This window comes from Furipterus horrens, unplaced genomic scaffold, assembly GCF_987537825.1.
Source record: "Furipterus horrens unplaced genomic scaffold, mFurHor1.1.pri manual_scaffold_7, whole genome shotgun sequence".
Classification (NCBI taxonomy): Eukaryota; Metazoa; Chordata; class Mammalia; order Chiroptera; family Furipteridae; genus Furipterus; species Furipterus horrens.
In genome coordinates this window covers 11851818-11869291 of record NW_028327177.1, presented here as the reverse complement: position 1 = coordinate 11869291, position 17474 = coordinate 11851818, and positions in this window count along the sequence as shown.

Below are 17474 nucleotides of genomic sequence, written 5' to 3'. Positions count from 1 at the left end.
GAGGGAACAATGCCTCTTGCTCAGCACTTGCCCTTTTCCAGGCACTTCTCCCACTTTCGTATGGGACTGGCGCCTCTCTAGCTGTTGCCCTAGATGTCATTCCCAGAGTGGGTGGATCTGCAGACATTCTAAGACTGTGGGGGCCCCTTAAACAAGTGGACTCTCCTGAGAGACCGGCAGTTACTTCCTCTGCCCCAACCCCCACTGGTTTGCACAGTCAGAAACAATGAGGCTTTATTTTCCATGGTGCTGAGACCGTGAGCTGTGTGGTCTGGTCTGGTGCTGGGAGTGCTCCCCAGCTGTCCCAACTTTTTAAAATGTGTGACTGTGCTTTCCACCAGGCTGCCACTGCTGCCGCCACCACACCACACCTCGTCCTCTCCACCCCAGCTCAGCCCCTCCTACCTGTCTGGATAAGTATTTCTACTTTATATCTTCATTTGTTGGATTTCTATGCAGCTCTATTTTCTGGAACTTCTGGTTGTCTCTAGTTTTGAGGTAGTTGTATTCTTTCTTAGTTGTGGAGGGAGACGCAGCATGTCTGTCTAGGCCTCCATCTTGACTGGATGTCCGTTATTTTTTAATTAATTTTAGCTTTTTATTTTGAAGTAAGTATAGATTTACAGGACATTGGGAAAATAGTACAGTTAAGTCCCTTCACCCAATTTTCCCAGTAGTTGTATTATACATAACTATAGAGGAACATGAAAACTAGGAAATGACATTGGTAGATGTATGCACAATTCTATGCCATATTTATCATGTGTAGGTACATGCAACCATCACTGCAGTTAAGATACTGAACTAGTCCATCAGCACAAAGATCTCTTTATAATCACACCCACTCCTCCTGCTACCATCCCAGGCCCCTGGCAACCACTACATTGGTCTCCATCTCTATAATTTTGTCATTTAGACCATGTTATATAAATGGAATAATATGGGGTTTGATTTTTTGAGAATTCTTTTTTTCATGCAGCATAAATCACTTGAGATCCATCCAAGTTGTTGTGTATCTCAATAGTTCTTTTTTCAATATTCACAGTTTGTTTAATTTTTCACCCAGTTGGGTTATTTCTAATTTGTGGCTACTTTGGATAAAGCTGATATGAACAATCATGTATTGGTTTTTCTGTGGGTATAATTTTTTTCTTTCCCTGGGATAAATGCCCAGAAGTACATTGCTGGGTTGTATGGTAAGTGTATGTTTAGTCTTTATTTTTCTGATTTAGAAAACTGCCCAAAAGTTTTCCAAAGTGACTGCACAGTTGTATATTACCACCAACTATGCATGAGATATCCGGTTTCCTCTGCATCAGCACCAGCTTTGGGTATTATCGCTGTTTTATTTTAGTTCTTCCTAAAAGTGTGTAGGCTCTCTCATTGTGGTCTTAATTTGCATTTTCTTAATGACAAGTGATAATTTCTTTAATGTCAATTGACAGTGAAATCTTCATGTGCTTTTTTGTCATCTGAATGTCCTTTCTGGTGTCCTCTTCTATTCATATCTTCTGCCCACTTTCCAGTTGGGTGTTTTTCTTACTGTTGAGTATTGTGTGTTTTTTATTTATTTTAAATACGAATCCTTTGTCAGATATGAGGTTTGCTGATATTTTCTGGCAGTCTGCAAGTTGTCTTTTCATTTTCTTAATCAGGTCTTTCTAAGAGAAAAAGTGTTGTTTTTTTTTTTTTTTTTTACTTTTGTTGAAATCCAATGTACTGATTTTTCTTTTTAAAGTTGATGATTTTGGTATCATATCTAGGAACTCTTCACCAAGCTCTAGGTCCTGAAGATTCTTTTAGTGTAATTTTCTAAAGTTGTAAAAACTTCTGTTTTACATTTAAGTCTATGATTCAGCACTGGCTGGTGTGGCTTAGTGGATTGAGTGCTGGCCTGCGAACCAAAGGCTCTCTGGTTTGATTCCCAGTCAGGGCACATGCCTGGGTAGTGGGCCAGGTCCCCGGGTTGGGGCATGTGAGAGGCAACCACACATTGATGCTTCTCTCCCTCTATTTCTCGCTCCCTTCCCTTCTCTCTAAAAATAAATAAATAAAATCTTTTTAAAATCTGTGATTCATTTGACATTGATTATTTTTTAAAACTTCTTAGTATGAACAGACTTTGAATATGTAGGTGAATATGAAAATATTTATAATGACTCTCCAAACCCATTATCTAAATTTAACACCGTGTTATGAAAAAGAGAGGTGGGACAAGCCTGGAAAATAAAATGCAATAATTGGAACCCAATTGGATCGTAGTTTGAATAGAATGATGGTGCAACACATTCTGAGACCACCAGGGAAAGCTGGATACAAGCGAGGAGAGTGCTTGTGATAGTAATAAAACAGAAGGTTTTATTGAGTGTGATAATAATCTTATCATCAGGAAGAAAATGTCCTTACTTTTTAGAAATACATACTAAAGCATTTAATGGTAAAATGTCATGATTTCTGATATTTGTTTTTCAAAATTCAGCAAAAAAAAAAGAAAAAGATAAAGTAAATATAGCAAAATGTTACCAATTGTTCACTGGCCTTCTGATGGCACTGGGGCAGTAGCCTGAACATGTTGGTCTTCAGTGTGTGAGATAAAGGGTCAGTAACCAGGGAAGTATTGAAGCAGAAGTTGGGGCAGACATTCCTGAGAAAACGAAAATGAAGGTAGCAGTGAAATTCTGACTAGTTCCATTCATCTTATGGATATTTACTGAACAACTGAGCAATTATTTCATACAAAATATTGTTAATTGTTTTGGAGAATTCAAAAGTTTGTAAAGCATTTCCTCCTTTCAAGGAGACAGAATGATGTCCTAAAGAAGTTACAATGTGATCAGGAAAGGTCTTTTGAGGTAAGAAGCTGGGGAGAGTGAAAGGGCATCCAGATGGAAACATCATCTTGAAAAACTGCGTTCATTCATTGACTGGATACTTTTTAAGCATGGAAATGCAAGGTGAATTAATAAGACCAATTAATAAGATGAATAAGGTACTGTATCATCTCAAATTTAAGGCAGATTTTTCTTCTATCTTAAATCGAGTCAGGCTTTATTTGCAAAATGACCTATGTATTCATTTTCCTAGGGCTCCTGTATGTAACAAGATAACAAAAACTAAGGGGCTTAAAACAACAGAAATTAATTTCCTGCCAATTATAGAGGCTAGAAGTCTGAAATCAAGGTGTTGGCAGGACCAGGCTCTGTCTAACAGCTCTGAGGCAGGTGGCCCCATGCCTTTTTCAAGCTTCTCATGGTTGCCGGCATTTCTTGGCTCTCGGGCTCATAGACTCCAACCTCTGCCTCTGTGGTCACATAGCCATCATCTCCATATCCCTCTCTTCTTCTTATAAGGATACCAGTTATATTGAATCAAAGGCCCACTCTACTCCAGAATGACCTCATCTTAACTTAATTACGTCCTGACTGACTTGATTTCCAAATAAGGTCTCATCCCGAGGTTAACGTATTGGGGGGGGGGGTACCCAATTCAACCTATCAAAATCTCAGGTCCTAAAATCAATTTCTTCTATAAACTGTGTGCCTGAGGCTTAGCTCACTTACAAATATAACAGCTTTGCCTCAGAAGCAAAGTTCTTGACCTAGGATGAACTGCACTGTGTCTGGGGTGACATGAGAGACAATGGCTCGGAGATGAGAATGAAGGGGACAATCTTTAGTCCCTGCATTTTTGTGTGCTCTTCTCTTAATTTATATTCTTTAAACACGAAAACATTTTTAGGATATTTTGATGGACCCATCTTATATTGTGCAAACATAAGTTGAAGTTTTAAGGAACGACCTTTTTGGGTTTCATTTCACAACCAATTTGTGCATCTGAGCCCTGGCTGCTGTGGCTCAGTGGATTGAGCATTGGCCTGTGAGCCAAGTGTCACTGGTTCGATTCCCAGTCAGGGCACATGACTAGGTTGCACGTCAGGTCCCCAGTTGGGGGCACAAGTGAGAGGCAACCACACAGTGATGTTTCTCTCTCTCTCTTTCTCCTTCCCTCTCTCCCAAAAAATAAAAATAAATAAACAAACAAATAAATACTTTTTTAAAGAAAAAGAAAAAAAATGTACATTGTGTATTTAAAAAAAAAAAAAATGTGTGCATCTGTTGAGTAAAGAACTTATCACCCCTCACAGGTTTCTTGGCAACTGAGCTATTTTTACCTACAGAGAACTAAAAAGGAACTGAAGGGTATTTAAAACCACAGTTCCAACTGTTTGGAATTATGAATCTGGGTCCTGGTTTAATATCTTCTTGAACAGCTGTCTCCTGCTATCACAGCTCAGGAGCCCTACTTTTAACTAGCCAGACACTTTCTGAGCGCCAGCGGCACAGGGCTGCGGGACGCTCTTGGGCAGCCCCGGCCTCATATCTAGCAGAGGCTCAATAAACTTTGGTCAGATGAGAGAACGCTGTGAAGAAGCAGGGATGGTTCTCACCTAGGACAGTATGCAGTTTATTTCAATACTTTTCGACAACTAACTATTGGTTGCCATCAGAGTAGCATGGCGCCGTGGGACTGTATTAAACCCTGGGTCAGAGGTTTCTGCTTGTGGTAGCTCAGCAGGTTTCTCAGCCTCTTTAATGCTCAAATTTCGTAATTATTAAATTGTAAAGCAAGACCCATCTGGCAAATTTGTTGTGGGAATCACATAGTCCAGGACCTGGAATATAAATCATATTAGGAGAACAATGAGAGAGAAATTCATGCTTTGACTCTTCCTTTGTTTTCCTGCCCTTCCCTTTTACAGTAACCCAGCAATAGTGGGACCCTTAAGTAGAGTCTAATGTTAAAGAGGTGGAAGCTTCATTCCATTTCCAACAGCTCAAGGTGAAAAAAACAACCTTCACTGTTCTGGGTTCCAACCCCTAAAAGGTGACATATGCTTAAGAAGAATGGTTGTATATTCTCTCCAGTTTTATCATTATCACCATCATCCCATTCTCCTGTCATATCTCACCACCTTCGTTACTAATAATCACAGCCAGTGCTTATTAAGTGTTTGCTCTAGTCCAGGCATTGGCTTTGCACCAAAACCTGCTTATGTAGAACTAATTTTGGCATCACCTTTGAGTGGGGTACTATTCTTTCCCTGCAAAGGTGGAGAAGCATGTAGCATAGTCAACAGGCCCTTCCTCGCTGGAGCTGACCTTGGCAGATATAAGTCCTGTCCACTGGGGCATGTTACTCGATCACTCTGTGCTCTAGTCTCAATAAAGTCGAGGTGAGGATTATGATAAGAATACCTGCTTCATAGAATAAAAATATTTGCATATAGTGCTTTCATATTTTATTGAGTAAGGATTCCACAAAAGTTTGCTATTTTTTTTCTTCTTTTCTTTTTTTAATTGTTGACACTATTTCAGATGGCCCCATTTTCTTCCCCCTTTGCCTCCCTCCTCCCAGACCCCACCACCCCTCCCCTCTGGCCATCGCCACACTGTTGTCTGTGGCCATGGGTTACACACAGATCCCTTCCCCTTCTTTTGTCCCGTCTCCCCTGTTCTTATCTTTCATATGGAGAGAGAGACTTGGGCTAGACTGAGCTTGGGTAATTTTTAACAGTAGCACTGACATTGGCCGTAGGCAATCCAATTCAAAACCTCCATACCCACATCTAAACAGAGGTTAATCACTAAACCTGTCAACCATCGAAAAGCTGGCACAGTGCCATCTAAAGAAGGGCGGGGGCCAGGCACAGATGACAGGGGCTCACCCCGCATCCCCACAGCCTGCAAAGTAAAACACGGCTTTGTTTGCAGATTTCCATGACACTCTCCAAACAGGGTGGAGGCACTCTGATTGGAAACCCTTTAAGTCCTGGAGCTTGAATTGCAGAAGAGGTCAAGAACAAGGACCTGGGAATCCCTCCTTTGCCTTTTGAGGCCTGAGCTCAGCTGTGCTTTGAAAGGGCAAACAAAACTTTCTCTTCACCTTCCCTTTCTTCTTGAGTTCCACAGCCTAAGCCTGAGGACAGCCTGTTCTGAGTGCGGGTTGTCAGCAGAGGCCGGACACCCAGGGTGGCTTAAATTACTAAACCGAATGGGCAGTCCAGTCTTTCTCTTGAAGATAGCCAATGGTCAGGCAGCCCTGCCTGGGTAATTAGCCTGGGTTTTGAAATCCACCGCTTTGTCCAGCAACAATATGATTCACATAATCCCAACGTTAGCTCTTACCTCCCAGCTCTTTCTCAGGGTGCATTTAGCAGCAGCTGTGACTGAGGTTTGACACTGACATTTAATAATAAATTAAAGCACCAGCTCCATATTTTATAAGAACACACACACTTTTTTCTTCTTTGTTATTTTTTTATGTGCACAGGCTGAGCCAAGCTCTTCTGGACTTCAAGAGTGTTTCTTGTTTTTTGGGATTTTTTATTTTTTTCTCTCCAATCTGGCACCCCGAGTATTGCATGACAGAGTTGATTCAGAAGCAATCTCCAAGCTTTCAACTTGGGGGGCCCATCTAGGACTAAATGAAAACCATCCTGGCCAACCCTGGGGAAACCTAAAGTTTGAGTACAAGCTTTGGAAAGGGGGCAGGTTGCCAGGGACCTCCCTCTGTGCTGTAAGGAGCCCAGGGCACTCAATTAGGTGTTCCAGAATGCCACGTTCTCTGCGGAGCTTCCAGAGAGCTGGGTACATGGCATATGGCTCCTTGAATTTTTTTTAGAATTTGAGACTTTCTTCGTTTGTTTTTCAAAAATGAAAACAGAGGGTTAGGTATCTTTAAGAAACCCATTTGCCTAAGTAGTGAGCTCGGAACAACTAAAACTCTTGTCCGTCCCTCAGACTACATCTCCATTGCTTTCGCTGGCTCTTCTTCCACAACTCATAGACCAAACCTTCTGCCTTTTTTGTTCAAAGAGCTGGCTTAATGTTGTTTTTGTACCCTAATTTTAGAGTTCTGACCACTGACACCCAAGCCACGAGTCAGCCTCACAAAAGAGTACAGCCCACATTGACCTGAAGCGTCTCAGGTGTGACAGGATTTTTATACATGACTTCGTTTTTTTAGCCTCCCAATTCTCCATGGAAGTGAGCGAGTCCTATGATTTACAGACTACCCTTCGCAAGCCCCTTTTCTTGTCTGCGCTTCAGCTTTTTATTTTATTTTTGTCTCAAATGTAGGTGTTAGACTCAACTGCGCTCAATGTTTCTTTTGACTCTGAAATTATTATGTTCCTATGATTGATATTTTAGTGCCTCCTTCCTGCAAAGGAGCTTTCTTAACCTCATGGAAGAGTACTGTAAATAAGGAAACAGAGCAGACGAAGCAGAGCTCTTCCAGTTTTTCTCAATTCCCAACTAATGCTCAATCTCATAGGCCTTTTAAAAATCTTAAGTGCCAGGGCAATTACTCAGAAATGTGACCGTAAGGAGCAGTACTACTAACGCTTATGAAGAGGACAGAAGAGCGGCGATCACTGCGGAGATCAGACTCCTCTCGCTTGCGCACCGACCGCCCTGCTTCCTTCTCAGGCGTGTGGACAGGCCCGGTGGAAGCCAGAAATGCAAGAGAAAGATTCATTGCCTTCCAAAGAAACGACTGAACAGGAGAAGCAAGCCGGCAAATCGTCATGAGGCCCCCACCGCCGCTATGCACCGTGCATTCCACAGCACCGCCTGATTTTACTTCTCTTAGCCGTTTAACGTTGTAAGTTGCTGAGAGGTTGCACCAGTTTAAATGGCCGAGCTGCCGCTTTGCACATCAGAGAACTGCTGACCAGGACGGCCGCACCAGCCTCCCCATCCGCCTGTCCGGCTGCCAGCGAAGGAACAGCGCTGGCTTTTGGGGATGGAAGGAGCTGGGTGGGACCGTAGGGAAATCTAGGGCAAAAACAAACTGGTCCGAGGTGTCCTGCAGGTTGTAAAATGCAGTTTGATCAGACTGCCATTTTTTTTGTTGTTGTTGTTGTTGTTGTTAAAATGATTTTAATTATTATGTTTAGGCTAAGTGAAATAAGCCAGGTGGTGAAAGACGAATATCATATGATCTCACCTAATACAGGAAACTGATGAACAAAACAAACAAATGAGCAAAGTAGAAGCTGAGACAGGTAAACAGGGAACAGACTGACAGTGACCGGAAGGGAGAAGATGGGGAGAAGGGAGGAAAGAAGGGGAAGGGTCTAGTCAAGGAAGTAATATGAATGACCCATGGGCATGGACAACAGGGTGGGGATAGACTGCGGGAGGGGAGACGGGGGGGGGGGGGGGGGGGGCCGGGGGGGGTGTAGGTGGAACAGGGGAGAGCAAAGGGGGAAACATGGGACAACTGTAATAGAACAACAATAAAAAATAAATTATTTTAATTATTGAAATGCACAATTTTTAATAGGTAAATAAAAAGTTTTAAAACCTGGGGAAAAAAAGGAAAGAATAATATTTATGATTTTATCATGAAATCCTCTTCATTATTAGTAGTAAGCAATCTCTGGCTTAAAGACTAAGGATCTTCTTTTTCTTACCCTCCTTCCAATTTCTTCCTTTTCAGTCCTATTCTTTACTTTTTCTTCCCTTCTGCTCCCCCGCTGCTCTTTTTTCTAGTTTTGAACAGTATGAACACTAAGTATTGGTGTGCTCAGAACTGGAACTGAATACAATACAGTGCTAGCTACTGTACCATTAGCTCCAAATTCACACATTTGTCTGCTCTGTGGACATGGATCTAGGACCTGGAAATGTTTTTCCTTTGCCAGTGGGATGGTGTTTAAGTTGGTTGGGTAGAGGATGCTAGGACCCAGTAGAGTCATTCCAGGAGGATAAACGTTTGCTTCCTGGTTGTGGCACGCTCCTCTTGGTCGGTTCCTACCCAGGACCTCTCCAGTGTTCGATGTCTTCAGTGCGCCTCCTCTTCAGTGCCCAGCCTCCTCAACACAGGCACTGCCCCAGCACCATTGCTCCAGTGCCTGTCGGGTCTCCTGCACCAGAGACTCAAACAGCTTCTCCAGCCCCAGCTCATGCAGACGTGACAGCCAGCAATGCCAGCCATCTAGCAGCTTTCCCTGCCCCGCTAGTGGAGTGCCCTTGGCGAGACACTTCCCTATAAACAGACAGCTTTCCAGATTATTCTCAGGGACAGATTTCTGGCAAGTACTAGAATGGGGATTTCCAGCAAGTACTGAAGTGTAATATCATGATGACTTCTCAACCTTTTGATGTGACAAGCCATTTCCTCCTCTCCAGTAAGATCAGGGTCTCAGCCTGGTGGGTAAGGAGGGAAGTAAGCTTTTAGGGGGTTCTCTCTCTCAGCTTTAAGAAGAGTGGTTGTTCTTTGCCATTTTAATATTGTTTACAGTTTTCGTTTAGTTCTTACTAGTCTATCTTTTATTACTACGGTCCCAATTATAGTTAAAAATTATTTATACTAAACTGTCCCTATGCTAGTTACTATGTGGCTTCTCTCTCTTGATTAGACCCAAACTGATACCCATACTGTGGGGGGAGTGGGGGATAACACAATGCTTTTCCTTAAATTAAGTGTTACTCTTCTGCAGGAAGCAAGAAATGAACGCATGAAGAAAGTAGAAAGTATGTAAATAAGAAGATAATCAAGTAGAGAACTGAATGTATAGTTAAGTCAGGAAAGGAAAGAAGAGCTCAGCCTTCTTTAATGGTTACTCTTTTTTCCCTGACTAGTTGACACTGGAGTGTTCTGGGACCCAGCCTTTAATCTTCTGTTTTCTATCTACACTCCCTGCTTTCATTTCACTGCTGAATCTTATCCAGTCCCAAGGTTTTAAACTGAGCCTGTATGCCGGTAACTCCCAAGTTTACCTTCCCAGCTTTGATTTGTTTCTAAAACTTAGCTGCCCACTACGTTTCTCTACCTGGATGTCTAATCGTCGTCGGCAGCCGTCCGTCTCGAGAGACGATGGTGTAGCTTCTTAAGAGTCCATCTGCACCGCTGAGAATGGCTGTGCAGTCCGACTCGAGAGTGACATCGTATCTGTCTCCTCCCATGTTGAATCGACATCTTGCGATGACGCTGAAGCTACAGAGCCTGGGCAGGGTGATATGGAGGGTCTGCTGTTGCCCATGCAGCAGACCCCCCCTCTCTTCGCAGCTGAAGGGTCCAAGGGAAAGACGGAGTCGATACAGCTTGGGTTCAGGTGCGCCGCAGGAGTTGCCGGTGTTGACTACAACGTCAAACCGCCTTAGGGACTCCGGCTCCGGATTTTCTGTCGGGGTTTACTCCCTTAGCCTTTCCCCTGAAGAGGTATGCCGCAAGGCAGCGGAGGTTTTTTGGAGTCAGAGTTTTCCTTCTCTGATGTACCCTGACTGGAAGATCGAACCAGCGACACTTAGCTCGCAGGCCGACGCTCAATCCACTGAGCTAAACCAGCCAGGGCCACTGGATGTCTAATAGAAATCTCAAAATCAGCATGTCTGATCTTCTCTCCCAAGTCAAATCTGCCCACAGTCTTCTCCACCTCCAGGGATAGCAACTCCATTCTTATAATAAAACCTGGGGTACATCCTTGACACCTCCCTTTCTCTCACACTGCTCATCCAATGTGCCAGAAAATACTATTGATGCTACTTCCAAAGTTTATTCAAAATCTAGTTAGCCCCACTTTGATACAAACATCCTAGTCTGACCATCATCACTGGTCAGTTAAATTGCAGCAACAGCCCCCTAACCTGTAGTCCTGCTTCCATACAGGCACACCTTGGAGATGTTGACCACCACAATAAAGCACATACCACAATAAAGTGAGCCACACAAATCTCTTGGTTCTCCAGTGCATATGAAAATTATGTTTACACTAGACTGTAGTCTCTATTAAGTATGCAATAGAATTATGTCTAAAAAATAATGTAAGTACCTCGATTAAAAAATACTTTATTACTAAAAAATGCAAGCCATCATAGGAGCCTTTAGCCAGTTCTAATCTTTTGCTGGTGGAGGTCCTTATGTTTAATTTGGAAAAAAAAAAAAAAAAAGGTAAGATCTACACCCTGACCAGTGTGGCTCAGTTGGTTGAGTGTCATTCTGCAGGGTGAAAGGTTGCTGACTGGATCCCCAGTCAGGACAGAGGCCTCGGTTGCAGCCTGGTTCCTACTTGGGGCACATGCAACTGATCAACATTTCTCCCGCACACTGCTGTTTCTCTCCCTCTATTTCTCCCTTCCTTCCCCTCTCTCCAAAAGCAAAGAAATAAACTCTTTTTAAAAATGCAAGATCTGCGAAGTGCAATAAAGCGAGGTATGCCTGTACTCACCCTCCCTGCAATCTATTCTCTACACAACCAAGAGTCGTTGCCAGAGTTTAAGGAAGTGGTGTACAGAGGAGGTATATGAGCGCGGTTATAAACAGCCAACCCAGAGATTCTTGTGGTTTAGGAATTGTTCTGTATCGTGACTGAAGTGGTGGACACATGAACTCACACTTGTGGTAAAATTCCATAGAACTAAATGCACACAGAAACATACATGTGCATGCATGCGCACACACAAGTACAAGCAAAACTGAAGAGAACTGAGCAAGATTGGTGGATTGTATCAATGTCAATTTCCTGATCGTGATATCGTACAGTATTCTGAGATGAGAAAATTTTTGAAGGCTTCTAAAGCAGACACGTGACACAATCTCACTCTGACTGTCCCATGGAAAAATATAAAAGAGCAAGAGTAGAAGAAAGATCAATAGATGTCTCTGACAATAGCCACAAGGTGATGGCAGTGCGAATGGTAGCAATAAGAATGAAGAGCAGTGCTCATTAGGACTCAGGTCACCAAGCTGACTTCAGCAAGGGTAAAAATTTGGATGTCTTCCTTTAACACTCATAACTAATAGCAGGAACACAAATCTGCAGAGTTTTCCTAAATTTCCAATGGCCTTTCCCTTCTACTATTTTTATTGATGCCAACAATAGCCCTTTGAGGTCTGTAGCAGAGTTCTTATACTTTTACAGATGACGAGATTGGGGTGTCCACTAACAGGCAACCAGAACACAGTGGAGCCAGGACACAAATCCATCTGATGACGACACCACGTTCTTCCTGTTGACCCATCTCCCTCATTGTAGACATTCCAAATCCCTTACTTTGTCAGACAGAAAACTGTCTGTAGTGACTTATGTTTATGTGAGAGTCAGAACATACTAGACAATTGTAACAGTTTGCCTGCTTCATGTCTACAGGAGAAGACAGCCACCTATTCCTAGGAAAAATCTTAAGAGCATACAGAAGTCAACAAATGGGTGAATGAACATGCATTTTTTTTTTTAAGAAGTAAAAGTCCTGGGCATTTGAATGTGTCCCAGCCCTTGGTCCAGGGGTTTGCGGAGCACAAGTGAAATTTAGGAAGGAAGGAACAAAAGGAGACAGGAACACTAATGAAGTTTGTTGTTTAGAGAGGAGAGAGAAAGAAGGGGAAATGCTATTAAACTCCTCTTATGTGGCATGTATTTTTCCTAGGCACTCTCATGCATGCTCATACGCTCTCTTGATTACACAATAACTCTGAGAGGGGACTGTCATTCCCATTATTATTCAAACGAGGAAAGTAAGGCTCAATGAAGAGTATTTTTCTCAAGTTTACACAGAGCCAGTGTTTGAATACAAGTCATTCTGCAACCACACCCCAGTTCACAATGATTCAGAGCTCCAAACTTGTTCTGGCCTCATGAACATCCAAAGTGGGCAAATCTGGCAACAATTTGTTTTAAAGCAAGAACTTTAAAAACTCCTTTTTTTCATATGTTATGATATTTCTTAGTGGTACTGTAAACCTCAGGTACTGTGGTAGACTATCCATGGTGGCCTTTTATTGAAAATCTAAATATCAAAGACCTGTAAGCCTGAGAGCTAATAATTTGCAACTTTTCTGAGGAGGAATGGATTTAAGCATAGTCTCAATATGTCGGGTTCAAGAGTAAAGCAGTTATCCAGAAATTGCCAATTTGAGGTTTCTGCATTACAAATAGGATACAAAAATAGTTGAATCAGGATTCAGAACTCTGTTGTGTTTGAACTAGCTTTCCCTGCTTATTTTTTTCAGATGTGCTTAATTTTAGGTTGTAAGTAAAGATTCTGTTTGTAATGCATGATTAAGACAATAAAATTTTTTCTAGTCTTCTGAAAAACTTTTTTGACCAGGTTGCAAGTTTTCCTGAGTTTTGTAAGTTTCCTAAGTTTTTGTTTGGTTGGGTTTTTTGTTTTTTTTTTTTTTGAAAACTATGAATCAGCACATTTTTAAGACTGTACCACCTAGCAAATGCACAGTTGTTGAAAAATAATATATATACAATGATAATAAATATTAAATTGTCTATCTTTATGTTACTGTTGGCTATGTTCTTTTGTGCTGAATAATAAAGTGCAATACTTTACTCTCCATCACTAAACTAGGAGATGGAGATGAAACAAAAAGCAAGCCCAGAACATCTGGTAAAAGAGATCTCAGCGTACGTAGCCAGCTGTGAGACCTTGAACAAGGCGCTGAAATCAGCTGGATTGTAGTTTATTCCTTTGAGATAAGGAACATGGACTTGCTCCACTCTCCCTCTCTTTCTGTATAACTTGCCTCATTCTAACAAAGATTTGAGGCATTGAATTGGACTAAAGGAACTTTGTTTCCCTTTCACTATGATTCTACTAATAACTTCATGAAAATGGTTGTTCAACTTTGATTCTCGAAGGTCCTTCTTCCGAGAGTTTTACTCTCTTAAAACCTTCATTTTATTCCCTTAAAACTTCCATCTATTTTCTTTAATTGAAGAAACACATCGTATGCTATCTGGAAAGGTGGTACGGGTGATTTCTATGACACACTTGGGCCTCTGTTCTTCCTGAGAGTGAACATATGTACTCTGATTCTATCCTGGCCTGATTAAAAAATGGCTGCCAAAGTTGTTTCAAAGATCAGGCTCACCTGCTCATTGTCCATTTCCCCAACATATCAGGATTCAACTCCTTGTAGCCCTGATTAGCAGAGCTGAAACAAGTCACTTAGGTTCTCCTAAGCTCCAGTGTGCGTTTCTGACAGCACGTGGGTAAATTGAACTCTTTTGAGAAGAACCTGTTTCCCAGAGCTCAGAGGCTGAGCCAAATCAAGGCTCCTCCCTCTTTCCCTGTGGTCTCCACACCTGGAGCTGATTATTCAAGTAACGAGGAGGCTAAGCTATGAGTGTTGTTTTTAGATCTTGAGTGAAAACAAATTGAATTTCTGGTGTCAGGAATTATATACCAGCGTTACCTAAACTATGTACTGCAGGATAGAAATGTTAATCCAGATGTTAACCAACATCTCTGTGGAAAAGGAACCTTAGTCAACTAAAGGTATGGATTTCTGTATGTGAGGGGCCTCTTGCAGATTCAGAAAGCCCATCAGAACATCGAAAGTTTCTGAGAATTTCTGCAGGGAAGAACCTGATTTACTCAATGTTTCTTAAACATGCCGGAGAGTAGAAGCCTTTTATATCATGGACAATCTTTCAACATCCTGAAGCAATGACGTAGCAAACACTTACTGTATGAACGCTTCTTTCTTCCAAGCACAATTTAACAATTCGGGTAAGAGCTGTGGAACATCTTCATGGGGGTGAGAGACGAATTTGAGTGACATTGCAATGAAGGGATCACGTGGTTGTAGTGACTAGTGGTTAGAGGGCAAGTAAGGGAAGCTGAAGGGCATGTCTGATGCCATTCATTAACTGAGGACGTGAAATGGGAGTCAGACTTGGAGGGCCTGTGATTGATGAGAGCAGTCAGTGTGTCAGAAGAACAAAATACCAGTTTATTAGAAGACTTGAACCAAATCATATTTCTAAATGTAACTTTATGTGAGATGTTCGAATCCAAATCACCGTGAAGTAGTTTGGTTTACAACCATGTGAGCACTGTATGTAAAAATATCTGCATGTTCTATGATCTGTCAAGTTTAAACAACGCATTCTAACATGTATCCCAGTTGGATTATAGTCTATGATCCACCATTAAGTGTGCGTTCTACAACTAAGTCCAAACTGTTGATTAAATACAGCCCACACTTTAATTAAATTTGTTAGTTCTGCTTAAAGGATTACATATCAAAATCACACCTGTTTGTTCCCAAGTTCCCATCCAAACGTGCACATCCCTAAAGAATCGCCCCGACACTGCACTATCTTGAAGCCTACATTTACAGAGCTAATTGTGCATTTCATTCCTTCTTTTGATATGCTCATGCCTGTTTATGGACCCCTATTATTCCATTTTGCATCAAACATTTGTCTAATTATCTTACCCCTCTTACTCAATTATAAGCTCTTTGAGTATAGAGAAAATGTACACCTCTTGGCTTCTTGTTCATAGCGGGTATTCAGTCAACTTAATTAAACCAGCTATCTGCCCACCTTCCTATATGATACTAAAAGTAGAGAAGTACAATAAGAAATATAAATATTTGAATTGTTCTATATCTACCATAAAAATTATTCTTGGTCTGAAGGGAACAATATAAGATGCTATATGAAGTAAGTAAAAGTCACCTGGGGATTTTAATTTGGTGGGTCTGGGGCCATGAATTTGTGTCTCTAACGAGTCCCCAGGTGACACTGATGCTTCTAGACAGCAGACAACATACTGAGTGGCACTAGTCAAGGGTTAAGTCTGACACCATAATGCCTAGACTTAAATTCTACCACCCGGATTTGCCAGCTTTATGATCCCAAGGTATCAGATCTCTAAGCCTCAGATTCCTCGCCTGTAGAACAGCGATAATAATGTAACCCCTTGAGACTGACACGAGAAAATAGATGGTCTATAAAATGTGCTTCTGGCAGCACTTGATACAGAGCATGTGCTCAGCTATTAGGTGTCAGTTCACAATGGTCCAAATAAGTCAACAGCTTCCTAACGAGCAGGGGCTATTAAACTACACATGGAGGCCAAATCTGACTCATTGCCTGTTGGGGTAATACCGATGAATTAAGAATAGTTTTTAAAAAATTAATGATTGAAAAATATCAAAATAATATTTCACACCAGGTGAAAACTGTATGAAACTCAAATATCAGTATCCATAAGTTGTCATGGGAACACAGTTACACATTCGTTTCCACGTTGCCTGTGGATGCTTTTGTGCTGCCAGAGCAGTTGATTAGTGATATGATGGTGTGGACAGGAGGGCCTGCCATGGCTACGGTGTGGCTCTTTACCTGAAAAGTTTGCCAATCTCTAACACAGCTCCAAGTGGCTTTATCAGGGAATTATTGGGACTAGACCCATCTCTATTTGATGGCAATACTATTCAGCGGCTATAGTTTTAATGATGTATGATAACTGTACCAAGGTCATGAAGAATACTTAGGAGCTAATAATAAAAAAAATTAGGAAATAAGATAAACTTGAAGTTTAAGTGGTAAAATGAAATAATTCCCACCAATGCACCTTAAGCCAGGAAATGCTATTAGATGCCCCAATCCACTTTTGTTTAAAAAAAAAAAAAAAAAAAAAAGCAATATGTACAATAACGCAAAATCCCACGATACAGCAAAATATCTGCGATAATTAAATATTTTTTAAAATCCCACAATACAGTGAGGCTGCAATAAGTGAACCGCGTTTATAAAGAGGGACTATTGTAGTTATTGTCCTTTTACTGATTATAAAAGCAACACCGTTAGGGTAGTTGGAAAATACAATAATGTATACAGAATAGAAATTGGTCATATTCCCAATAATAACCACGTTTAAACATGTTTTTGCAAAATGGAAATGTTATTGTACAAATTGGTTATATAATTTAATGGATCATTTCCCTAATACCTTCATACCATAGTCTGAGAACATTGTGTTTAATGGGGAATGTTCCATTGTTTGTAAATGCCATTCACTTAATTACTGCTGTTAAATTTTATTTATGCTTTAAAATTGTTCTGAAAATCTCCTTTCCCACTATGATAAATTACTGTAATAAAACAAATTTTTCTAAATTTAGGCTGCTTTAAAAGTAAGAAGAGTAGACAGGGGCATGCCAGTCTTTCTCTATTTCCTAGGTCTCCAAACCACACCAATTTGGGGGGCTTCAACCTTATGGAGAGTAAAATAAAATGACTTCTATTTTCTTTGACCCACCATGTTTGTTTACTATATATCCCATTCTTAAATCCATCATTACAATCAGGTAACATTTTGTTTGAAACCCTTCCCTTCCCTTAGAAAAACACACAATAATCTTATCAAAAATATTTTATTTACAAAAAAATTATACTATACATCCTATACTGGAAATACATTGAATAATTGCTAAAATAAATACAGGCAATTAATTCAATCTTTTATAAGAATGAGAGAATTTGACATTTGAATGTTATCAAAGCTTAACTTAGAACATAAATAGTTAAAAAGGCAAACTCAAGTTTTAGTCTCATTTATTGGCATGGTGTTGGGTTTCCCACAAGCTGTCCAATCAGTGAGTTGGAGCGGCAGAATGTTATCTCATTGTATTCTGAAGGTAGAATGTGCTTTTTCTTA